Here is a 16443-nt window from a genome sequence, read left to right as displayed (position 1 = left end):
GTAAAATGGCACTTTCTGGGACCAGCACGTGGCACGCACTGTCGTGCTTTGCGCCCAGGAAAAAGGAGGCAACCTCTGGCTCTCAGATGCCAATGACGGGCCCCCATTAACAATAGAAATGGAAAAACCGCTTTCTGTCCTGGGAGCCCTTTCCCTGGGAGGAGTCGTCAGCCGTCTGGAATCCTGGGCTGAACCAAGCACTTTCTCTGACCTGCATGTGGCAGGCACCATCAAGCTTTGCGCCCAGGGAAAAGGTGGCAGCCTTGAGCTCTCAGGTGCCAATGATGGATCCCTGTTAACAGTAGAAAAATAACACTTGCTTTCTGTCCTGGCACCTTTTCCCAGGGAGGAATCTTCGTCCGTCTGGAAATCTGGGTTCAAAAATGGCACTGCCCCAAACCCGCACAAGGTACACACCGTCGAGCTTTGCGCCCAGGGAAAAGGGGGCAGCCTTGGGCTCTCAGGTGGCAATGATGGTTCCCCATTACCCCTACAAAAGGCACAATGGCTTTCTGTCCTGGCACCTTTTCCCAGGGAGGAATCTTCATCGGTTTGGAATTGTGGTCTGAGAATCGGCACTTTCCTGGACCCGCAAGTGGAACGCACCATCGAGCTTTGCGTCCAGGGAAAAGGTGGCAGTCTTGGGCTCTCAGGTGCCAATGATGGGCCCCATTACCTTTACAAAAAGCACAATGGCTTTCTGTCCTGGCACCTTTTCCCTGGGAGGAGTCTTCATTGGTCTGGAATTCTGGGCTGTAAAATGGCACTTTCTGGGACCAGCACGTGGCACGCACTGTCGTGCTTTCCACCCACGGAAAAGGAGGCAACCTCTGGCTCTCAGATGCCAATGATGGGCCCGCATTAACACTAGAAATGGAACAATCGCTTTTTGTCCCGGGAGCCTTTTCCCTGGGAGGAGTCGTCATCCGTCTGGAATCCTGGGCTGAACAAGGGTCTTTCTCTGACCTGCACATGGCAGGCACCATCTAGCTTTGTGCCCAGGGAAAAGGTGGCATCCTTGGGCTCTCAGGTGCCAATGATGGTGCCCCGTTAACACTAGATAAATAACAATCTCTTTCTGTCCTGGCACCTTTTCCCTGGGAGGAATTTTCGTCCGTCTGGAATTCTGGGCTGAAAAACGGCACTTCCCCGGACCTGCAAGTGGAATGCACCCTTGAGCTTTGCGCCCAGGCAAAAGGTGGCAGCCTTGGGCTCTCAGGTGCCAATGATGGGGCCCCATTACCCCTAGAAAAAGAACAATCACTTTCTGTCCTGGCACCTTTTCCCTGGGAGGAATCTTCATTGGTCTGGAATTCTGGGCTGAAAACGGCTCTTTCCCTTACCCGCATGTGGCACGCACCGTCGAGCTTTGCGCCCAGGGAAAAGGTGGCAGCCCTGGGCTCTCAGCTGCCAATTTTGGGGCCCCATTAACCCTAGAAAAGGCACAAGCGCTTTCTGTCCTGGCACCTTTTCCCAGGGAGAAATCTTCGCTGGCCTGGAATTCTGGGATGAGAAACGGCACATTCCCGGACTTGCAAGTGGCACGCACCGTCGACATTTGCGCCCAGGGAAAAGGTGGCAGCCTTGGGCTCTCAGGTGCCAATGATGGGGCCCCATTACCCTAGAAAAGGCACAATGGCTTTCTGTCCTGACACCTTTTCCCAGGGAAGAATCAACTTCTGTCTGGAATTCTGGGCTGAAAAACAGCCCTTTCCCGGACCAGCACAGGGTATGCACCGTCGAGCTTTGCACCCAGGGAAAAGGTGGCAGCCTTGGGCTCTCAGGTGCCAATGATGGGGCCCAATTAGCATTACAAAATACACAATGGCGTTGTCTCCTGGTACCTTTTCCCTCTGAGGAATCTTCCTAGGTCTGGAATTCTGGGCTGAAAAATGGCACTTTCCCGGATCCGCACGTGGAACGCTCCGTCGAGCTTTGCGCCCAGGGAAAAGGTGGCAGCCTTGGGCTCTCAGGTGTCAATTTTGGGGCCCCATTAACCCTAGAAGAGGCACAATTGCTTTCTGCCCTGGCACCTTTTCCGTGGGAGAAATCTTCATCGGCCTGGAATTCTGGGATGAGAAACAGCACATTCCTGGACCCACAAGTGGCACGCACCGTCAAGCTTTGCGCTCAGGGAAAAGGTTGCAGCCTTCGGCTCTCAGGTGTCAATGATGGAGCCCCATTAATCTTAGAAAAGGAAGAATCGCTTTCTGTCCTGACACCTTTTCCCAGGGAGTAATCTTCATCGGTCTGGAATTCTGGAATGAGAAAGGGCAATTTCCCGCACCCTCACGTAGCACGCATGGTCGAGCTTTGCACCCAGGGTATAGGAGGCAACCTTGGGCTCTCAGGTGCCAATGATGGGGGCTGATTAACCCTAGAAATGGAACAATCGTTTTCTGTCCTGGGAGCCTCTTCCCTGTGAGGAGTCTTCATCCGTCTGGAATTGAGGATTGAAAAACGGCACTTTGCCGGACAAGAAAGTGGTACGCGCCGTTGATGCTTGCGCCCACGGAAAAGGTGGCAGCCTTGAACTCTGAGGTGCCAATGATGGGGCACCATTGACCCTAGAAAAGGACAATTCGATTTCTGACCTGGCACCTTTTCCCTGGGAGATGTCTTCGTCCGTCTGGAATTCTGGGCTGAAAAATGGCACTTCCCCGGACCCTCAAGTGGCACGCGCCGTCGACATTTGCGCCCAGGGAAAAGGTGGCAGCCTTGGGCTCTCAGGTGCCAATGATGGGGCCCCGTTAACACTAGAAAAATGACACTTGCTTTCTGTCCTGGCACCTTTTCCCAGGGAGGAATCTTCGTCCGTCTGGAAATCTGGGTTCAAAAATGGCACTGCCCCAAACCCGCACAAGGTACACACCGTCGAGCTTTGCGCCCAGGGAAAAGGGGGCAGCCTTGGGCTCTCAGGTGGCAATGATGGTGCCCCATTACCCCTACAAAAGGCACAATGGCTTTCTGTCCTGGCACCTTTTCCCAGGGAGGAATCTTCATCGGTTTGGAATTGTGGTCTGAGAATCGGCACTTTCCTGGACCCGCAAGTGGAACGCACCATCGAGCTTTGCGTCCAGGGAAAAGGTGGCAGTCTTGGGCTCTCAGGTGCCAATGATGGGCCCCATTACCTTTACAAAAAGCACAATGGCTTTCTGTCCTGGCACCTTTTCCCTGGGAGGAGTCTTCATTGGTCTGGAATTCTGGGCTGTAAAATGGCACTTTCTGGGACCAGCACGTGGCACGCACTGTCGTGCTTTCCACCCACGGAAAAGGAGGCAACCTCTGGCTCTCAGATGCCAATGATGGGCCCGCATTAACACTAGAAATGGAACAATCGCTTTTTGTCCCGGGAGCCTTTTCCCTGGGAGGAGTCGTCATCCGTCTGGAATCCTGGGCTGAACAAGGGTCTTTCTCTGACCTGCACATGGCAGGCACCATCTAGCTTTGTGCCCAGGGAAAAGGTGGCATCCTTGGGCTCTCAGGTGCCAATGATGGTGCCCCGTTAACACTAGATAAATAACAATCTCTTTCTGTCCTGGCACCTTTTCCCTGGGAGGAATTTTCGTCCGTCTGGAATTCTGGGCTGAAAAACGGCACTTCCCCGGACCTGCAAGTGGAATGCACCCTTGAGCTTTGCGCCCAGGCAAAAGGTGGCAGCCTTGGGCTCTCAGGTGCCAATGATGGGGCCCCATTACCCCTAGAAAAAGAACAATCACTTTCTGTCCTGGCACCTTTTCCCTGGGAGGAATCTTCATTGGTCTGGAATTCTGGGCTGAAAACGGCTCTTTCCCTTACCCGCATGTGGCACGCACCGTCGAGCTTTGCGCCCAGGGAAAAGGTGGCAGCCCTGGGCTCTCAGCTGCCAATTTTGGGGCCCCATTAACCCTAGAAAAGGCACAAGCGCTTTCTGTCCTGGCACCTTTTCCCAGGGAGAAATCTTCACTGGCCTGGAATTCTGGGATGAGAAACGGCACATTCCCGGACTTGCAAGTGGCACGCACCGTCGACATTTGCGCCCAGGGAAAAGGTGGCAGCCTTGGGCTCTCAGGTGCCAATGATGGGGCCCCATTACCCTAGAAAAGGCACAATGGCTTTCTGTCCTGACACCTTTTCCCAGGGAAGAATCAACTTCTGTCTGGAATTCTGGGCTGAAAAACAGCCCTTTCCCGGACCAGCACAGGGTATGCACCGTCGAGCTTTGCACCCAGGGAAAAGGTGGCAGCCTTGGGCTCTCAGGTGCCAATGATGGGGCCCAATTAGCATTACAAAATACACAATGGCGTTGTCTCCTGGTACCTTTTCCCTCTGAGGAATCTTCCTAGGTCTGGAATTCTGGGCTGAAAAATGGCACTTTCCCGGATCCGCACGTGGAACGCTCCGTCGAGCTTTGCGCCCAGGGAAAAGGTGGCAGCCTTGGGCTCTCAGGTGTCAATTTTGGGGCCCCATTAACCCTAGAAGAGGCACAATTGCTTTCTGCCCTGGCACCTTTTCCATGGGAGAAATCTTCATCGGCCTGGAATTCTGGGATGAGAAACAGCACATTCCTGGACCCGCAAGTGGCACGCACCGTCAAGCTTTGCGCTCAGGGAAAAGGTTGCAGCCTTCGGCTCTCAGGTGTCAATGATGGAGCCCCATTAATCTTAGAAAAGGAACAATCGCTTTCTGTCCTGACACCTTTTCCCAGGGAGTAATCTTCATCGGTCTGGAATTCTGGAATGAGAAAGGGCAATTTCCCGCACCCTCACGTAGCACGCATGGTCGAGCTTTGCACCCAGGGTATAGGAGGCAACCTTGGGCTCTCAGGTGCCAATGATGGGGGCTGATTAACCCTAGAAATGGAACAATCGTTTTCTGTCCTGGGAGCCTCTTCCCTGTGAGGAGTCTTCATCCGTCTGGAATTGAGGATTGAAAAACGGCACTTTGCCGGACAAGAAAGTGGTACGCGCCGTTGATGCTTGCGCCCACGGAAAAGGTGGCAGCCTTGAACTCTCAGGTGCCAATGATGGGGCACCATTGACCCTAGAAAAGGACAATTCGATTTCTGACCTGGCACCTTTTCCCTGGGAGATGTCTTCGTCCGTCTGGAATTCTGGGCTGAAAAATGGCACTTCCCCGGACCCTCAAGTGGCACGCGCCGTCGACATTTGCGCCCAGGGAAAAGGTGGCAGCCTTGGGCTCTCAGGTGCCAATGATGGGGCCCCGTTAACACTAGAAAAATGACACTTGCTTTCTGTCCTGGCACCTTTTCCCAGGGTGGAATCTTCGTCCGTCTGGAAATCTGGGTTCAAAAATGGCACTGCCCCAAACCTGCACAAGGTACACACCGACGAGCTTTGCGCCCAGGGAAAAGGGGGCAGCCTTGGGCTCTCAGCTGCCAATGACGGGCCCCATTACACTTAGAAAAAGAACAATCGCTTTCTGTCCTGGCACCTTTTCCCTGGGAGGAATCTTCATTGGTCTGGAATTCTGGGCTGCAAAACAGCCCTTTCCCGGACCCGCACAGGGTATGCACCGTCGAGCTTTGCACCCAGGGAAAAGGTGGCAGCCTTGGGCTCTCAGGTGCCAATGATGGGGCCCATTTAGCATTACAAAATACACAATGGCTTTGTCTCCTGGTACCTTTTCCCTCTGAGGAATCTTCATAGGTCTGGAATTCTGGGCTGAAAAATGGCACTTTCCCGGACCCGCACGTGGAACGCTCCGTCGAGCTTTGCGCCCAGGTAATAGGTGGCAGCCTTGGGCTCTCAGGTGTCAATTTTGGGGCCCCATTAACCCTAGAAAAGGCACAATTGCTTTCTGCCCTGGCACCTTTTCCCTGGGAGAAATCTTCATCGGCCTGGAATTCTGGGATGAGAAACAGCACATTCCTGGACCCGCAAGTGGCACGGACCGTCGAGCTTTGCGCTCAGGGAAAATGTTGCAGCCTTGAGCTCTCAGATGTCAGTGATGGAGCCTCATTAACCCTAGAAAAGGAAAAATCGCTTTCTGTCCTGACACCTTTTCCCAGGGAGTAATCTTCATCGGTCTGGAATTCTGGAATGAGAAACGGCAATTTCCCGCACCCTCACGTAGCACGCATGGTCGAGCTTTGCGCCCAGGTTATAGAAGGCAACCTTGGGCTCTCAGGTGCCAATGATGGGGCCCGATTAACCCTAGAAATGGAACAATCGCTTTCTGTCCTGGGAGCCTCTTCCCTGTGAGGAGTCTTCATCCGTCTGGAATTGAGGGCTGAAAAACGGCACTTTCCCGGACAAGAAAATGGTACGTCCCTTTGATGTTTGTGCCCACGGAAAAGGTGGCAGCCTTGAACTCTCAGGTGCCAATGATGGGGCACCATTGACCCTAGAAAAGGACAATTGGATTTCTGACCTGGCACCTTTTCCCTGGGAGGTGTCTTGGTCCGTCTGGAATTCTGGGCTGAAAAATGGCACTTCCCCGGACCCGCAAGTGGCACGCGCCGTCGACATTTGCGCCCAGGCAAAAGGTGGCAGCCTTGGGCTCTCAGGTGCCAATGATGGGGCCACGTTAACACTAGATAAATAACACTTGCTTTCTGTCTTGGCACCTTTTCCCAGAGAGGAATCTTCGTCCGTCTGGAAATCTGGGTTCAAAAATGGCACTGCCCCAAACCTGCATAAGGTACACACCGTCAAGCTTTGCGCCCAGGGAAAAGGGGGCCGCCTTGGGCTCTCAGGTGCCAATGATGGGGCCCCATTACCCCTACAAAAGGCACAATGGCTTTCTGTCCTGGCACCTTTTCCCAGGGAGGAATCTTCATCGGTTTGGAATTGAGGTCTGAGAATCGGCACTTTCCTGGACCCGCAAGTGGAACGCACCATCGAGCTTTGCGTCCAGGGAAAAGGTGGCAGTCTTGGGCTCTCAGGTGCCAATGATGGGTTCCCATTACCTTTATAAAAAACACAATGGCTTTCTGTCCTGGCACCTTTTTTTTCTGGGAGGAGTCTTCATTGGTCTGGAATTCTGGGCTGTAAAATGGCACTTTCTGGGACCAGCACGTGGCACGCACTGTCGTGCTTTGCGCCCAGGGAAAAGGAGGCAACCTCTGGCTCTCAGATGCCAATGACGGGCCCCCATTAACACTAGAAATGGAACAATCGCTTTCTGTCCTGGGAGCCCTTTCCCTGGGAGGAGTCGTCAGCCGTCTGGAATCCTGGGCTGAAGAAAGCACTTTCTCTGACCTGCACGTAGCAGGCACCATCTAGCTTTGCGCCCAGGGAAAAGGTGGCAGCCTTGGGCTCTCAGGTGCCAATGATGGGGCCCCGTTAACACTAGAAAAATAACACTTGCTTTCTGTCCTGGCACCTTTTCCCAGGGAGGAATCTTCGTCCGTCTGGAAATCTGGGTTCAAAAATGGCACTGCCCCAAACCCGCACAAGGTACACACTGTCGAGCATTGTGCCCAGGGAAAAGGGGGCAACCTTGGGCTCTCAGGTGCCAATGATGGTGCCCCATTACCCCTACAAAAGGCACAATGGCTTTCTGTCCTGGCACCTTTTCCCAGGGAGGAATCTTCATCGGTTTGGAATTGAGGTCTGAGAATCGGCACTTTCCTGGACCCGCAAGTGGAACGCACCATCGAGCTTTGCGTCCAGGGAAAAGGTGGCAGTCTTGGGCTCTCAGGTGCCAATGATGGGGCCCCATTACCTTTACTAAAAGCACATTGGCTTTCTGTCCTGGCACCTTTTCCCTGGGAGGAGTCTTCATTGGTCTGGAATTCTGGGCTGTAAAATGGCACTTTCTGGGACCAGCACGTGGCACGCACTGTCGTGCTTTGCACCCAGGGAAAAGGAGGCAACCTCTGGCTCTCAGGTGCCAATGACGGGCCCCCATTAACACTAGAGATGGAACAATCGTTTTCTGTCCTGGGAGCCTTTTCCCTGGGAGGAGTCGTCATCCGTCTGGAGTCCTGGGCTGAACAAAGGTCTTTCTCTGAGCTGTACGTGGCAGGCACCATCAAGCTTTGCGCCCAGGGAAAAGGTGGCAGCCTTGGGCTCTCAGGTGCCAATGATGGGTCCCCGTTAACACTAGATAAATAACAATCGCTTTCTGTCCTGGTACCTTTTCCCTGAGAGGAATTTTCGTCCGTCTGGAATTCTGGGCTGAAAAATGGCACTTCCCCGGACCTGCAAGTGGAACGCACCGTCGAGCTTTGTGCCCAGGCAAAAGGTGGCAGCCTTGGGCTCTCAGGTGCCAATGATGGGGCCCCATTATCCTTACAAAAGGCACAATGGCTTTCTGTCCTGGCACCTTTTCCCAGGGAGGAATCTTCATCGGTTTGGAATTCTGGTCTGAGAATCGGCACTTTCCTGGACCCACAAGTGGAACGCACCATCGAGCTTGGCATCCAGGGAAAAGGTGGCAGTCTTGGGCTCTCAGGTGCCAATGATGGGGCCCCATTACCTTTACAAAAAACACAATGGCTTTCTGTCCTGGCACCTTTTCCCTGGGAGGAATCTTCATCGGTTTGGAATTCTGGTCTGAGAATCGGCACTTTCCTAGACCCGCAAGTGGAACGCACCATCAAGCTTTGCATCCAGGGAAAAGGTGGCAGTCTTGGGCTCTCAGGTGCCAATGATGGGGCCCCATTACCTTTACAAAAAACACAATGGCTTTCTGTCCTGGCACCTTTTCCCTGGGAGGAGTCTTCATTGGTCTGGAATTCTGGGCTGTAAAATGGCACTTTCTGGGACCAGCACGTGGTACGCACTGTCTTGCTTTGCGCCCAGGGAAAAGGTGGCAGCCCTGGGCTCTCAGCTGCCAATTTTGAGCCCATTAACTCTAGGAAAGGCACAATGGCTTTCTGTCCTGGCACCTTTTCCCAGGGAGAAATCTTCGCTGGCCTGGAATTCTGGGATGAGAAACGGCACATTCCCGGACTTGCAAGTGGCACGCGCCGTCGACATTTGCGCCCAGGGAAAAGGTGGCAGCCTTGGGCTCTTAGGTGCCAATGATGGAGCCCCATTACCTTCACAAAAAGTACAATGGCTTTCATTGTGAATGTATATTCAGTCTGGTGTGCCTGTCCTGGTTTGGCTTGTTACCTCTGGGGTCTCATTAAAAATAGCACCCAGACTGTGGGGAAAACAGGCGGAGATGGTTACTTCCACCTTTTCACCTCTGCTACAACAATCATTGAAAATATTGAGCTTCCTTTTGATGTTAGGGACAGCATAATCCTACTGTTAGTGCTGTTAGTGTTGCTTTGTCTCCTCTGTACTGTATACACCATGTTTAGGTTCAGAACTGGGCTTTCTAAGGAGACTTGCTGGAGGCCTGCCCTGGGAGCGGATGATGTTGAGTGGCACGGGAAGTGGGAAGATATGGGCCAGTATTTGGAGACCTTCTCTCCTCAAATGGTCTGGAAATTCACCCCAGAACAACTGCAGGACCCTGCCAAAGTGCTAAGCTATGTGAAAGGAAGACGCTCTGGTAGTCCCAGAGATGTGCAGCTCACAACAACCTGCTGGGCCCTGGCCACTGCCTACCGCACACTGCTTGGTGTGGTACAGCATCATCAGGAGGAGGAGAAAAGGAGCAATTCCACAGGCACCATGTCCACCCAAACCACAGCTGAGCCAGAGAGGAAGAGAGATACATCAACCAGCAGCATGTCCACCCAGACCATGACTGAGCCAGAGAGGAAGAGAGACACATCAACCAGCACCATGCCCACACAAACCACAGCTGAGCCAGAGAGAAAGGGAAACAAATCTACCAGCACCATGTCCACACAAACCATGGAGGAGCCAGAAGGACAACAGAAACCGATAGCAGTTGCCCCTGTCCAGAAAAGAAAATCAAAGACCAAATCAGTTCGTATAGCGCATGACGAGGAAGAGTCAGGACCTTCATCTCAAGCAGAAGAAATGGAGCCAGAAATAATCACCCGGTCCCTATCCCTGGGAGAGCTGCGTGAGCTCCGGAGAGAGTTCACACGACAGGCAAATGAGTCCATCTTGATCTGGCTACTTCGAATCTGGGATGCTGCAGCCAATGATACAATTCTAGATGGGAGTGAGGCAAGGCAGCTGGGATCCCTTTCTCGAGATGTTGTCATTGATCAGGGCATTGGAAAGAGACAGGAAACTCTCAGCCTCTGGCGGCGACTGTTGTCAAGCGTGAGGGAGAGATATCTTTGTAAGGAGGACCTCCACGTACAGCAAGGACAATGGAACACGATGGAACAAGGTATCCGGTGCTGAAGGGAATTAGCCGTACTGGAGATAATCTTTTCAGAGGATGAGAGATTCCCTAAAAGTCCAGATGGTGTCCAGTGCACATCCCAGATGTGGTTAAAATTTGCACGACTTGGGCCAGAAATGTATTCTCGCTACCTTGCAACATTGCAGTGGAGAGAGGGAGAAGACAAGGTGGGTGCACTGGTCAGCAAACTCAGGATTTATGAAGACACTGTCACTGCTCCATTACGAGCCCACGGCTCAGCTGTGGAAACAAAACTGGCTGAACTGGAAGAGAAGATTAAGGAAGGACTCTTCCATATCTCTCCAGAACAAACGAGAGTCTCTGCCATCAGAAGCAGGCGTCTTCCAGCTAAGGAGAAAGGGTACACTCCATGCGGCAATCTGTGGTTTTACCTCCATGAGCATGGAGAAGATATGAGGAAGTGGGATGGGAAACCCACCTCTTCCTTAGCAGCTCGGGTACGTGAATTGCAAAGAGGCACAACTAACACAGGGAATTCTTCAAGGTTGAAGGCTGCTCCGGTCTCTCGTGGGCAAGGCTCCAGACAGTATAGGAATGATGATGTTATGCCCGATCCTCTTGAAGGAACCTCCCGGTCATATTCACAGGGAGAGCGCAGTGAATACCATGACCAGAACTAGGGGGGCCCTGCCTCTAGCCAGGTAGAGGAGAGGGACAATCGGGTTTATTGGACTGTGTGGATTCGGTGGCCTGCCTCATCAGACCCACAGAAATACAAAGCTTTAGTGGACACTGGCGCACAATGCACGTTGATGCCATCAGGATACGTCGGGGCAGAATCCATCTCTATTTCTGGGGTGACAGGGGGATCCCAACAGCTGACTGTACTGGAAGCTGAAGTCAGCTTGACTGGGAAGGAATGGCATAGACACTCTATTGTGACTGGTCCAGAAGCCCCATGTATCCTTGGCATAGACTACCTGAGGAATGGATATTTCAAAGACCCAAAGGGACTGCGTTGGGCCTTTGGCATAGCTGCTGTGGAGACAGAGGAAATCAGACAGCTGAGCACCTTGCCTGGCCTCTCAGAGGACCCTTCTGCTGTAGGACTGCTGAAAGTTGAAGAACAATTGGTACCGCTGGCCACAGCCACAGTGCACCGTCGGCAATACCGCACTGACCGAGACTCTGTGACCCCCATACACAAGATGATTCGTGAGCTGGAGAGCCAGGGGGTGGTCAGCAAGACTCACTCACCCTTTAATAGCCCCATATGGCCAGTACGAAAGTCCAGTGGAGAGTGGAGGCTGACGGTGGATTACCGTGGCCTCAATGAGGTCACACCCCCCCCCGAGTGCCGCTGTGCCGGACATGCTGGAGCTTCAGTATGAGCTGGAGTCCAAGGCAGCCAAGTGGTATGCCACCATCGACATTGCCAATGCCTTTTTCTCCATTCCGTTGGCAGCAGAGTGCAGGCCGCAGTTCGCTTTCACCTGGAAGGGGGTGCAGTACACCTGGAATCGACTGCCCCAGGGGTGGAAACACAGTCCCACCATTTGCCATGGACTGATCCAGACTACATTGGAAAAGGGTGAGGCTCCAGAACACCTACAGTACATCGATGACATCATTGTATGGGGGAACACAGCAGGGGAGGTTTTTGAGAAAGGAAAGAAGATAATCCAGATTCTCCTAAGAGCTGGCTTTACCATTAAACGAAGTAAGGTCAAGGGACCTGCTCAGGAAATTCAGTTCCTAGGAGTGAAGTGGCAAGACGGGCGTTGTCAGATTCCAACAGAGGTGATCAACAAAATAGCAGCTATGTCCCCACCGACCAGCAAGAAGGAAACTCAGGCTTTCCTAGGTGCCGTGGGCTTTTGGAGGATGCATATCCCTGAGTACAGTCAGATTGTAAGCCCTCTCTACCTTGTGACACGGAAGAAAAATGATTTCCAGTGGGGCCCTGAACAACAACAAGCCTTTGAGCAGATTAAACAGGAGATTACCCATGCAGTAGCCCTTGGGCCAGTCAGGACAGGACAGGATGTGAAGAATGTGCTCTACACTGCAGCCGGGGAGAATGGCCCATCCTGGAGCCTCTGGCAGAAAGTACCTGAGGAGACTCGAGGACGACCGCTGGGATTCTGGAGTCGGGGATACAAAGGATCTGAGGCCAGCTATACCCCAACTGAGAAAGAGATCCTGGCAGCTTATGAAGGAGTTCGAGCCGCCTCAGAAGTGATTGGAACTGAGGCACAGCTCATCCTGGCACCCCGACTACCAGTGTTGGGCTGGATGTTCAAAGGAAAAGCTCCTTCTACCCATCACGCCACTGATGTCACATGGAGTAAGTGGATCGCTCTGATCACGCAGCGAACCTGGATAGGGAATCCTAATCGCCCTGGGATTTTGGAAATCATCACTAACTGGCCGGAAGGTGAGAGTTTCGGATTGTCCTCTGAAGAAGAAGAGGAGCAGGTGACACGAGCTGAGGAGGCCCCACCATATAACCAGCTACCAGAAGAGGAGAAGCGATATGCTCTCTTCACAGATGGCTCTTGCCGCATTGTAGGGACAAGCCGGAAATGGAAAGCAGCTGTATGGAGTCCTACACGTCGAGTTGCAGAAGCGACTGAAGGACAAGGTGGATCAAGTCAGGTCGCAGAGCTGAAAGCTGTTCAGCTGGCTTTGGATATCGCTGAACGAGAGAAGTGGCCAAGACTCTACCTTTACACTGACTCGTGGATGGTGGCCAATGCTCTGTGGGGATGGCTGGAGCGCTGGAGAAAGGCCGGCTGGCAGCGCAAAGGGAAACCCATCTGGGCGGCTGAGATGTGGCAGGACATCGCTGCCTGGGTAGAGAAGCTGAGTGTGAAGGTCCGTCACGTAGATGCTCATGTACCCAAGAGCCGGGCTAATGAGGAGCATCGTAACAACGAGCAGGTGGCTCGAGCTGCAAGGATTGAAGTCTCTCAGGTAGATCTGGATTGGCAGCATAAAGGTGAATTGTTTCTAGCCCAATGGGCCCATGATGCCTCTGATCATCAGGGCAGAGATGCAACATACAGATGGGCTCGTGACCGAGGGGTGGATCTAACCATGGACGGTGTCTCACAGGTTATCCATGACTGTGACACATGTGCTGCCATCAAGCAGGCCAAGCGGGTGAAGCCTCTATGGTATGGTGGACGGTGGTCGAAATACAGGTATGGGGAAGCCTGGCAAGTTGACTACATCACACTTCCCCAAACACGTCAAGGCAAGCGCTATGTGCTGACCATGGTAGAGGCAACCACTGGATGGCTGGAGACATACCCTGTATCTCACGCCACTGCCCGGAATACCATCCTGGGCCTTGAGAAACAAGTCCTGTGGAGACACGGCACCCCAGAGAGAATAGAGTCTGACAACGGCACCCACTTCAAGAACAGCCTCATAGACACCTGGGCCAGAGAGCACGGCATTGAGTGGGTGTATCATATCCCCTACCATGCTCCAGCTGCCGGGAAAGTTGAGCGATGTAATGGACTGCTGAAAACAACCTTGAAGGCGTTGGGTGGGGGAACTTTCAAACACTGGGAGCTGCATTTGGCAAAGGCCACCTGGTTGGTCAACACCCGGGGCTCCATCAATCGAGCTGGCCCTGCCCAATCAGAACTCTTGAATACTGTAGATGGAGATAAAGTCCCTGTGGTCCATATGAGAGGTATGTTAGGAAAGACTGTTTGGGTGAGTCCCACCTCAAACAAAGGCAAATCCATCCGAGGGATTGTCTTTGCTCAAGGACCTGGTTGCACTTGGTGGATAATGCAAAAAGATGGAGAAACACGTTGTGTACCACAAGGGGACCTAATTTTGAGCGAGAAGAGTTTGTAATGTTTCATTGTATATATGTGTATATATATGTATGTATAGGTAAAAAGGGGATTAATTTGGGAATGACTAGATGGAGTAGAATAAGGGGTGGATAATGTCCTAGTTCAGCAGGAGGGACCAGCTAACCCTGTGTGGGGGTGATCAAAGCTGTGTATTCTACCCCCTCTATTCATTCCCCAAGGTCAATGGGCCATTAGCAGCAGCTGCCCAGGGGGCCACTATCACCTTCACACCCAGCCTGAGGGGGGCGGAGCTGCTAATGGGCCATCAACAGCTCAATACCCCCTGGCTCCCAGAGTTAATCACCCATTGTGTGAGTCCCCGTCCAGGGGGAGGGACTGAGTGCTCCCTGAGGGTACATAAGTGGTGGGTAAGAAGACCTCGGGAACCTCTCGTCAGATCCAGAGCAGAGCAGGACCTAGACAGGGGGAGATCACCGCTCTCGCCCAGACCACAGCCCTCGCCTGCACCAACAGGTTCTTCTTTTCCTTTTGCTCTGGACTTGGGGGAACCACAGGGGTCTCAGCACAAGGGCAAACAAACCCCCTTTGGGTTTGTGCCCCAGGACACGGGGTTATACTGCTGGGGTTTTGTGAGTTGAAAGCAATTTCCCTTGTGTGTCAGTGTCGTTATTGTAATATTATTATTAAATTTAAGGTCTGAATTATAATCTCTCTCGTGGTGAGTTCATTTCCCGTGCTGGTTCACCTTTAAACCAGCACAGACAGAAAGCCATTTAGCCTTTTGTAGGGGTAATGGGGCACCATCATTGGCACCTGAGAGCCCAAGGCTGCCCCCTTTTCCCTGGGCGCAAAGCTCGACGGTGTGTACCTTGTGCGGGTTTGGGGCAGTGCCATTTTTGAACCCAGATTTCCAGACGGACGAAGATTCCTCCCTGGGAAAAGGTGCCAGGACAGAAGGCAAGTGTTATTTTTCTAGTGTTAACGGGGCCCCATCATTGGCACCTGAGAGCCGAAGGCTCCCACCTTTTGCCAGGGCGCAAATGTCGACGGCGCGTGCCACTTGCGGGTCCGGGGAAGTGCCATTTTTCAGCCCAGAATTCCAGACGGACGAAGACACCTCCCAGGGAAAAGGTGCCAGGTCAGAAATCGAATTCTCCTTTTCTAGGGTCAATGGTGCCCCATCATTGGCACCTCAGAGTTCAAGGCTGCCACCTTTTCCGTGGGCGCAAACATCAACGGCGTGTACCACTTTCTTGTCCGGGAAAGTGCCTTTTTTCAGCCCTGAATTCCAGACGGATGAAGACTCCTCACAGGGAAGAGGCTCCCAGGACAGAAAGCGATTGTTCCATTTCTAGGGTTAATCGGGCTCCATCATTGGCACCTGAGAGCCCAAGGTTGCTTCCTATACCCTGGGCGCAAAGCTCGACCATGCGTACTACGTGAGGGTCCGGGAAATTGCCGTTTCTCATTCCAGAATTCCAGACCGATGAAGATTCCTCACTGGGTAAAGGTGCCAGGACAGGAATCGATTTCTCCTTTTCTAGGAGTAATGGGGACCCATCATTGGCACCTGAGAGCCCAAGGCTGCAACGCTTTCCCTGAGCGCAAAGCTCAACGGTGCGTGCCACTTGCGGGTCCAGGAATGTGCTGTTTCTCATCCCAGAATTCGAGGCCGATGAAGATTTCTCCCAGGGAAAAGGTGCCTGGACAGAAAGCAATTGTGCCTTTTCTAGGGTTAATGGGGCCCATAAAATTGACACCTGAGAGCCCAAGGCTGCCACCTTTTCCCTAGGCGCAAAGCTCGACGGAGCGTGCCACGTGCGGGTCCGGGAAAGTGCCATTTTTCAGTCCACAATTCCAGACCTATGAAGATTCCTCAGAGGGAAAACGTTCCAGGAGACAAAGCCATTGTGTATTTTGTAATGCTAATTGGGCCCCATCATTGGCACCTGAGAGCCCAAGGCTGCCACCTTTTCCCTGGGTGCAAAGCTCGATGGTGCATACCCTGTGCGGGTCCGGGAATGGGCCGTTTTTCAGCGCAGAATTCCAGACAGAAGTCGATTCCTCTCTGGGAAAAGGTGTCAGGACAGAAAGCCATTGTGCCTTTTCTAGGGGTAATGGGGCCCCGTCTTTGGCACCTTAGAGCCCAAGGCTGCCACCTTTTCCCTGGGCGCAAATGTCGACGGCGCGTGCCACTTGCAAGTCCGGGAATGTGCCATTTCTCATCCCAGAATTCCAGGCCAGCGAAGATTTCTCCCTGGGAAAAGGTGCCAGGACAGAAAGCGATTGTGCCTTTTCTAGGGTTAATGGGGCCCCAAAATTGGCAGCTGAGAGCCCAGGGCTGCCACCTTTTCCCTGGGCGCAAAGCTCGACGGTGTGTATCACATGCGGGTAAGGGAAAGAGCCGTTTTCAGCC

The sequence above is a fragment of the Pithys albifrons genome, chromosome 9 (genome assembly GCF_047495875.1).
Source record: "Pithys albifrons albifrons isolate INPA30051 chromosome 9, PitAlb_v1, whole genome shotgun sequence".
NCBI classification, from domain to species: domain Eukaryota; kingdom Metazoa; phylum Chordata; class Aves; order Passeriformes; family Thamnophilidae; genus Pithys; species Pithys albifrons.
Note: the sequence above shows the minus strand (reverse complement) of the source record.